The sequence below is a fragment of the Stegostoma tigrinum genome, chromosome 10, assembly GCF_030684315.1.
Source record: "Stegostoma tigrinum isolate sSteTig4 chromosome 10, sSteTig4.hap1, whole genome shotgun sequence".
Classification (NCBI taxonomy): domain Eukaryota; kingdom Metazoa; phylum Chordata; class Chondrichthyes; order Orectolobiformes; family Stegostomatidae; genus Stegostoma; species Stegostoma tigrinum.
In genome coordinates, this window is record NC_081363.1 from 58,337,605 (window position 1) to 58,346,057 (window position 8,453).

Sequence of the window (8,453 nt, forward strand, 5' to 3'; positions counted from 1 at the left end):
ACCCTAAAATGGATTTCTGAAGAAGGGTCTAGGCCCAAAACATCAGCCTTCCTGCTCCTCTGTTACTGCTTGGCCTGCTGCGTTCATCCAGCTCTACACCTTGTTATCTCAGATTCTCCAGCATCTGCAGTTCATACTATCCCTTATATACCTTGAATGACATATCAATTTTCTTACAATAGAATTGGTTAGAGGTTGTCAAAACCATCAGATTTGAATTCAGAGATAGTAGGAACTGCCGATGCTGGAGAATCCGCAATAACACAGTGTGAAGCTGGATGAACACAGCAGGCCAAGCAACATCAGAGGAGCAGGAAAGTTTGACGTTTCAGGTCAAGACTCTTCTTCAAATTTGAATTCAATTGGCTTTCAATTGCTAACTGCTTGGTTTAAATTAACTTGTTGATTCAAGTCCATTGCAAAACTGTCTGTACCCATTCAGCTGCTTAGACACATTTTCTACACAAATCTCTCAGCTTAGAAAAGCACCTCACCTCTTAAAGGAGACAATCGCTCTTCTCCCTGTTTTTAACAAACAGATTCTAGCTTCCTGCCTTCCAATTCATGATTACTCTACACAATTCCACAACACCAATATAATCTGGCACACAAATATCCAGCACTGCACATCTCTACACTCCCTCCCAAAACAAATCCTGCCACCACTGTTTGTAGGTATCTTAACCTAAGGAAGCTTTAAGCAAGTGCTGACAAAGATCTACAATGCTGATGCCAAATAGCTCAAGGATAGTTTCTTTTGATGCACTAATTAGTGTAACTCCTTTGACTCAGATAAGGCATATGCTTCAATACCAAAGCAAGTTTTAGCTTCATTTTAATCACTGTCTAATTGCTGTGTATTTTATCTTATTTGCCTCTTCAAAGCACTTTTCTAAGTTCCGCTGAAATTCTCTGCTTCCTGAAGTTTAGTTGTTTCTTTCCCTGCAGGAAGTGATTTGCACTAGCTGTGTGGTCAAAGCTCGAGCAACAGTGAACATGAGAGGTGGGAGAATTGGGGGGGGGGCGGTGGGAACAGGGATGTACTTCACTATGAATAGGGAATGGTTCAAGAAGGGACTGCTCAGATTCTTTTCTAAATTCTGTCTGTGCAGTGAGAGAGAGATTTCCTTGTAAGATGTAACAGGCTTTTATAATTCTTGTAAGTTTCGAGACTTATCTTGTGATAACAAAGTGTGGAGCTGGATGAACACAGCAGGCCAAGCAGCATCTTAGGAGCACAAAAACCGATGTTTCAGGCCTAGACACTTCATCAGGAAAGGGGTTGGGGGACGGGGAGACGGTTAAAATTGTATCATAGATAACTGGATCTGCAGATGCTGGAGAATCCAAGATAACAAAGTATGGAGCTGGAAGAACACAGCAGGCCCCGAAATGTCAGCTTTTGTGTTCCTAAGATGCTGCTTGGCCTGCTGTGTTTGTCTAGCTCCACACTTTGTTATCTCGAATTCTCCAGTGTCTGCAGTTCCAGTTATATCTAGACTTATCGTGTAACTGTTTCTGAGATTCTTGAATTCCTGATGCAGAATTCCTAATTCTTTATGTTAAATCTGTTTATTGTGAATATTGTTACTAAAGTGCGATTATATGATACGAATGTTCATCAGCCTAATTATGTATTTTGGGAAAGCAAGAGAATGCCAAAATAATTCTGAACACAAGTTTGGTGTAATAGATCACTTTGTTGCAATTCAAAATCACCATTAGCATGTTAACTATCAAGCTGGTTGGGGAGGCGGGGGGTGCGAGATGGGACAGGGAAGGGAGGTTATTTATGGCAATTTGGTAATATCACTGGATTGGTAATTCAGAACCCAGGCTAAGGTTCTGGGGACATGGGTTTCACTCCCACTATTGCAAATGGGGAAGTTTAAATAATAATCAGAAATAAAAAGCTAGCCCACATGGAACATCATAATCATTGTTACAAAAATCCAACCAGTTTACTAAAGTCCTTCAGTGAAGGAAATCTGCTCATATACAACTCCAGATCCACAACAATGGGGCTGTTCATGGCCATCTGGGCAATTTGGTGCGGGCAATAAATGCTGGCCTAACCAGTGACACAGAGATCTCAGTGTGGGAATAAGAAAAATCAATGGGAAGGAAACTTTATGGGGTATAATGGACAAGCAACTTGTATTCACCAACTTTCCAATAGCTTTTCAACCCCACCAGGTTCAATTTCACTTCCAATGAATGTAGAATTAAAAAATCTTACAGCAGGTTTTAAACATTCATTTCCACTTTGTGCCTCAAATCTAAATGCCTGAGTAAAACACACAGGAATTCTTAAAGTCTCAAATCATTTATTTAAAATTTACCAAAAAGGCCCAGAGAAGAGATAAAGTCCTTACTGGGAAATTAACTGTGTATAAATAAAGAGTTAGGGAAGATCCATAGTATCCACACATCTATAGAAATAATGGTCATGTATAAAATGGGCGTCTTAAACTTGCTGCTAGTGCTGTATGACTTGCTGTGAAAGAAAAGGATGTCGCCAGTGTTGGAGGGTTTGAGCTCTCGGGAATAGGCTGGGGCTATTTTCCCTGGAGTGTCAGAGTCTGAGGGGTGAGAGGTTCATAAAATCATGAGGGGCATGGATAGGGTAAATAGGCAAGATCTTTTCCCTGGGGTGGGGGAGTCCAAAACTAGAGGGCATAGGTTTAAGGTGAGAAGGGAAGATATAAAAGGGACCTTAGGACCAACTTTTTCACGCAGAGGGTGGTGCATGTATGGAATAAGCCTCCAGAGGAACTGGTGGAACCTGGTATGATTACACCATTTAAAAGGCATCTAGATCGGTATATGAGTAGGAAGGGTTTAGAGGGATGTGGACCAAATGCTAGTAAATGAGGCTAGATTAATGTCGGATATCTGGTTGGCATGGAAGAGTTGGACCGAAGGGTCTGTTCCCATACTGTACATCTCTATGACTCTAGGAGTTGCTGAGCAAATGTACGTTTACATTTTTCAGGAGAGAAAGAATTAAAGAAACATAGATTAGCACATTAAACTGGTCCTTTCAAGTAACAATGTACAGTCTGTTATGTTGTCATTTAGCCTGCACTTTCCTACCAAAGATTAGTCAATAAAACCTGAAGAATATTAACTAAGTATGAAATGACTAATACTGAAATGGATACTGAAATCTGAAGAAAATTACTAAATAAGCAAGAGGTGAAAAGAGGAGAGTGAAAAATACAATAACTATCGCTATTGCAGCGCAGATGCTCCTCAAGCCGGTCCCTGAGTATGCATTTGTCTTCCCAGTATAGAGGAAATCAAATTGGGTGTAACGCATGCAATAGATAAGTTTGGATGAAGTTCAGATGAATCTCTGCCGCATCTGGACGGATTGTTTCTGGCCTTGGACAGAGCTGAGAGAGGAAGTGTTCTCTTGCAGTTGCAGAGAAAGGTATGATGAAGGAATTGGCAGGGAGTGTACAGCTGATGAGAGAGTCACAGAATGAACAGTCCCTATGGAAAACGAACAGATGTGGGGAGGGGAATATCTTTTTGGTGGTGGCGACTGATAGTAGGTGGCAGCAATGTGTTAGCATGATGTGTTGGATCTGGAAGTTGGTGGGGTGGTACTTGAGGGAGATGGGGTGAAGAGCAGAAATGCGGGAAATGATGAGGATGCAGTAGAGCGCATCATTAATTACAGAGGACGGGACATTACAATCCCTAAAGTAGGAGCTTACCTGAGATGTCATGGGAACAGATGCAGCAGAGGCAGAGGAATTGGAAGTATGGGAATGTAGTTTTACAGGAGGGTGAGTAAGAGGAGCAGTAGCCGACGAAGCTGTCGGAGTCAGTGGGTTTGAAATGGATGTCAGTGGTGACTCTGTTTCCAGAGATGGAGACAGAGAGGTTCAGGAAAGGGAGGGAGGGGTCAGAAATAGTCCAGGTAAATTTGAGGGCGGGGTGAAAAGTGTTGGCAAAGTTGATGAACTGCTTGAACTCCTTGCAGAGTAAGAGGTGAGGGACAGTGCTGGTGTAGTTGCGGAAGAGGGACTGTTTCACAAATCCTACAAAGAGGTAGGCATAGTTCAGGTATATGCGCTTCCTTTGGTTTGTAGGAAGTGGAAGGAATCAAAGGAGAAATTGTTCAGAGTGAGGGCCAGTTCAGCCAAGCGAGTGAGAGCGTCAGTGGAGGTAGACTGGTTGGACCTACAGGAGAGGAAGAAGCGGGCAGCTTTTAAGCCCATGGTGTTGGGGATACAGGTGTACAAGGATTGGTGAAGATGAGCTGTTGGGGGCCAGGGAATAGAAAGTGTTGGAAAAAGTGAAGGACATGGGTTGCATCATGCATGTAGGTAAGGAGTTCCTGGACCCAAGGGGATAGAATGGAGTCAAGGCAGGAGATGAGCTTGGTGGACAGGAGCAGGCAGAGACAATGGATCGACCAGGCAGTTGGGTTTATGGATTTTGAACAGGAGATAGAAATGGGTGGTGCAGGGTTGGGGAACTATCAGGCTGGAGGCTGTGGATGGGAGATCTCCAGAGGTGATGAGGCTTGTGGTGGTGAGGGAGGTGATGGCTTGGTGATCGGGATGAGGGGATGGTGGGAAGAGATGTCAGACAGTTGATGTCTGGCCTCAGCAATGTATGCCATACTACCACTGCACTTCCTCCTTATTGATGGGTTTAATAGTGACGTTAGGATTGGAACGGTGGAGCGGACGGCTGTATGTTCCGAAGCAGAGAGGCTGGAATAAGTGAGAGGGGTGGAGAGATCCAAGCAATTGATGTCGTGGCAGCAATTAGAGATGAAAAGGTCGAGAGACTGTAGGAGGCTGGGATGGGATGGCCAGGAAGATGGCGTTTTCTGGAGGTGGAAGAAGGGGACGTTAGAGGGTGGGTTGGACTCCTGCTCAAAAAAATAGGTGCGGAGGCAAAGATGGCAGATAAAGAGCTTAACATCATTGCGTGTGGAATTCATTGATGTGTGGGCATCAGGGAAGGAAGGTGAGCCCTTGCTGAGGACTGGCCGTTCACCCTCAGTGAGGGGGTGGTCTGGGGCAGTGGTGGGGGAGGTTGGTGAATACAGTTGGGCTTGGGGCTCACACTGAACGTAGAGCTGGTGCCAGGAGCGGGTGTGTGTCCTGGAGTCATGTGGGTGGAAGTAAAAGTAACTTGATTACCACTGGTATTGGTGGCTACACGGTCATTGACGTTGGCAGGAGTGACCATCACATGGTCATTAGGTGTGGTTGAAGCACCTGCATGGTCAATGGTGTTGGGCTGATCCCGGAGAAGGTCGGAGATCAGGTTAAGGCGCTGAATGGTTGAGGAGGTGAGTATGGGAGAGTCCGGTCTTTGATGTCCAGTAGGGTGCTTATGGTCTTTGATGTCCAATAGGGTGGAGAAAAAGCATTTGTTGAGGATGTGGATCCATCTGAGGACTTAGAACAGTAGGAGTCATCTGCAGGAATGAGAGGGGGAGACACTGAGCTGGGGTAAGGCTGACTGCAAGGAGAGAAGGTGTTGACATGCGTTGACAGATGCGGCGTTCTACTCTAGGACATCCCAGATATCCTCCTACTTTAGGGACCATAAATTCCCCTCCTCTGTAATTAAGGATGCCCTCAACCGCATCTCATCCATTCCTGGCACTTTTGACCTTAAAACTCTTGCTCCCAACAACAAGGATAGAGGCCCCTTAGTCCTCATGTATCACCCCACCAACCCATCATCCTCTGACATTTCCACCACCTACAATCAGACCCAATCAACAAGAAGATATTTCCCTCCCCACCCCTGCTTGCATTTCACAGGGACCAATCATTCTGTGACTCCCTTATCAGCTCTACACTCCCCACCAAGCCCTCCACCATACCCACTACCGTTCCCTGCAACCACAGGAGGTGCTATCCCTACCCCTACGCCTCCCCCTTACCTCCATCCAAGGCAGAAAATAATCCTTCCAAATCTGACAGAAATTCACCTACACTTCATCCAATCTTATCTATTGCATCCGTTGCTCCTGATATGGTCTCCTCTGCACTGGGGAGACCAAACACGGATTTGGGGACCAGTTCACGGAGCATCTGTGTTCTGTACACAACAACCAACCCAACCTTTCGGTTGCCATCCATTTTAATTCCCCCTCCCTCTTCCCCCATCCATGTCCTCCTCCACTGGCAGCGTGAGGCCAAACGCAAACTCGAGAAGCAACACCTGGTAATTTGCCTTGGGAGCTTACAGCACAATGACCTTACATTGACTCCTCCAGCTTCAAAATCCCTCCCCCTGCAGCCTTACCCCATGTCCAGACCTCCCCTTCCTGACCTGAACTAACTTGTCCATCTTCCTTGTCACCTATCTGCTCCACCCCTCCCATGGACCAATCATGATAACCCCCTACCTGCATCCACCAATCACCATCTCTCCTACCCATCCCCCACTTCCAACTCCACCCCCCCCCCCCAGAAAGCACTCACTCTGCCTCGTGTACTGCAGTGCTTCTAGCTGGCCTTCAAGCTTAGAAATTCTTAGCTCAAGCTGGTGAAAGTGGATTCTCTCTCTCTCTCTCACACACACACACACACACACACACAGCCCACAGGGACTGACAGGTCTAAAAACACCCTCTATTCACTCTCAACATTTTAATTTACACGTCTTTATAAACTAATACTTCTAATTCATTGCTGTGGGCTTACTCTGTCCTTGTAATTTTATTATTGATTTACTGTTATAATAAATACAATTTTTCTTTTCATCTCCCAACTTGAGCAAATACTTGAGGTCGGAGAGAATAAACGAGTTGAATGCTCACCAACACATCATATACATGCTTCCTGGAAATCACATGCTGATTTATTTTCCACTGAAGATGGTCAGACTCAACAACCAATTCCAACTTTCCATATTAAGCAGAGGTTCACCTGCACATCTGCCAAACTGGTATACTGCATCCATTGTACCCGGTGTGGCTTCCTCTACATTGGGGAAACCAAGCGGAGGCTTGGGGACCGCTTTGCAGAACACCTCCGCTCGGTTCGCAATAAACAACTGCACCTCCCAGTCGCAAACCATTTCCACTCCCCCTCCCATTCTTTAGATGACACGTCCATCATGGGCCTCCTGTAGTGCCACAATGATGCCACCCAAAGGTTGCAGGAACAGCAACTCATATTCCGCTTGGGATCCCTGCAGCCCAATGGTATCAATGTGGACTTCACCAGCTTCAAAATCTCCCCTTTCCTCACCGCATCCCAAAACCAGCCCAGTCCATCCCCTCCCCTCACTGCACCACACAACCAGCCCAGCTCTTCCCCTCCACCCACTGAATCCCAAAACCAGTCCAACCTGTCTCTGCCTCCCTAACCTGTTCTTCCTCTCACCCATCCCTTCCTCCCACCCCAAGCCGCACCTCCATCTCCTACCTACTAACCTCATCCCACCTCCTTGACCTGTACGTCTTCCCTGGACTGACCTATCCCCTCCCTACCTCCCCACCTATACTCTCCTCTCCACCCATCTTCATTTCTCTCCATCTTCGGTCCGCCTCCCCCTCTCTCCCTATTTATTCCAGAACCCTCACCCCATCCCCCTCTCTGATGAAGGGCCTAGACCCGAAACGTCAGCTTTTGTGCTCCTGAGATGCTGCTTGGCCTGCTGTGTTCATCCAGCTTCACGCTTTATTATCTTGGATTCGCCAGCATCTGCAGTTCCCATTATCACCTGCCATCCCCAGGTTGTTTTATCTTTCCTTTGTGCTTACTGTGCCTCAGATTTTTCACAAAATTTGGATGGTTGTTTGACCCCTCACATCTGTAATTTACTAGTCCTATTTGCAAGTTTATATTCTCAATCACTATCTAGTCAAATGCTTATTCTATTGTTTTATGAATTTTTAAAAAAAGATTAAATGGGGGCAATTTGTATAAACAAAGAGACGGAATAGAGAGGCATGTATTTGTTGTTAACTGCCTGGGCTCACTGTTAACTGTTCCTCTCTCCACAGATGCTGCTAGACCTGTGGAGTTTCCTCAGCATTTACTGCTTTTTGTTTCACTTCAAGCTACTTTTACTTTAAGGAAGTTTCTAAAGAACATTAACTAGGGCAGTGGTTGATAATGCTAAATTGAGAAAAATATTGAAAATAAAATCCAAAACTTTACCAAAAGCTTTGTTAAAGCCTGTATTTTAGATGTTGATTGGCAGCCTTCAATTTGAAGAATTGTCTGTAATGAGTATTGTCTTCTGATCCTTCAAACAATATTTTCCCTTCAATCAAATTTTGGCTGATTGTATGGTTTTGATAGCCTCATCTTAACTTTCCATCATATTTCACATGGAGAGTAATCTCAAGGCACCACAGTGCAATGTTCCCATTTTTTCCAATCATTTCACTTGTTGTGATTTAAATTCCGAACAACATCTTTTCCTGAGAAGTACAGTGAAATCAGTGAGAGTGAAAT

The 8,453-nt window shown here is 45.1% G+C and overlaps 1 long non-coding RNA gene across 1 annotated transcript in view; it reads left to right on the forward strand.

The window, feature by feature from the left end:
* The window catches only part of LOC125455780 (uncharacterized), a 42,718-nt gene extending 34,581 nt beyond the window's left edge, over positions 1–8,137 (forward strand). Inside the window, exons 3-4 of the long non-coding RNA XR_007248309.2 lie at positions 949–1,003; positions 7,997–8,137. This is a non-coding gene — a long non-coding RNA (uncharacterized LOC125455780). The remainder of the gene's footprint in view (positions 1–948; positions 1,004–7,996) is intronic.
* The last annotated feature ends 316 nt before the right edge of the window (positions 8,138–8,453 follow it).